A 1,325-nucleotide genomic window follows, 5' to 3' on the forward strand; every position below is an offset into this window, starting at 1 on the left:
GGACTGAAGGGGGTTCGATGCCGGTCAAGGGCATGTACCTTGGTTGTGAGCTTGATCCCCAGTAGGGGGCATGTAGGAAGCAGCTGATCAGGATGTTTCCAACTATCCCTCTCCCTTCCTCTCTGTAAAAAAATCAATAAAAATATATTTTTAAAAAGAATCCCTTCTTCCCAGATTTGAGGCGTGAGAGTGTATGATGTGAAAGGCATATTTGTAATCAGTGTATACATGGTCTTATCCATGACCAGAGTTAGGGCAGTCAGTTGTCTTCTGGGAGGGAGTTCCTTGGGGAAGAGACTGACTCAACAAGTCCATCGAGTGATACTACAGCGTTGGGAACAGGGGCTACCATCAATAAACCAAGTGTAATTAGTACTAGATAAAGGCTGATCCATATTTGAGAAGTGGGGGATTTTGAAGTCAAGAATTTCTCTGCATGAATGTGAGATCTTTGTTAGGAATGGGTAAGAGTGGCAGGGTTGTGTTTGGCATTTAGCTTTCATTAGTTGAAAGGTTTGGAGAGGTCAGAGAGAGAAGCCAAAATGAGAGCTTGTTGAAGTCTTTTGAAATATGGGCTATTAGTGGTGGGATTTAAAGGTTGTCAATGGACCTCTTGGTGTCTGATATAAGGCATGAGCAAGGACACTGAAATTGGGGATCCAAATGTGGAAGTACCCTGCAAGTCCCAAGGAGAGGTCTTGTTTTGAGGGAGAAAGGGAGGCAGTAAGTTCCTTTCCATGTAGGATGATGGCACGGTGTTGGGGAGTTGTGGTGAGACCCATGTAAGTGACCTGGGAGGCTGACTGTTGAATCTTTTTTGAGACTTGGTATCCTTTCTCTGCTAAGTAATTGAGGAGAGTAGTAGTATGTTGGTGGGAGATAGTAGGAGCTACGGAGGTGGAGGTAGTCTACATATTGGAGAATACTGGGGCCAAGATGGAGATTGGGAAGGTCTGACACCAGTGCCTGTCCGAAAAGATGGGGGCTGCCTCAAAAGCCTTGGGGAAGGACAGTCCACCATGAGAGCCGACAGGATTATTGGGTTGTGGGATCAGTCCAAGTGAAGGCAGAGATTCTGAGCCTGGGTGTAAAGGGGATGGGCAAAGAAAGGCATCCTTCAGGTCCAGGGACCATGAAGTGAGAGGTGTTGGGTACCATGGGATGTGCGGGGAGGACAGCTTGATGACCCAAAGATTCTGAACTAGGTGGGAAGGAGCTATCTGGTTTCCTTGAAGACAATGGGGTATTGTATGGGAGTTGTGTGGCTATTAGGTTTAGGACATTTATGACAGCTGGGGGCCCTTCCTGTCTCCTAGGATAGAAAA

The sequence above is a fragment of the Myotis lucifugus genome, unplaced genomic scaffold (genome assembly GCF_000147115.1).
Source record: "Myotis lucifugus unplaced genomic scaffold, Myoluc2.0 scaffold_332, whole genome shotgun sequence".
Classification (NCBI taxonomy): domain Eukaryota; kingdom Metazoa; phylum Chordata; class Mammalia; order Chiroptera; family Vespertilionidae; genus Myotis; species Myotis lucifugus.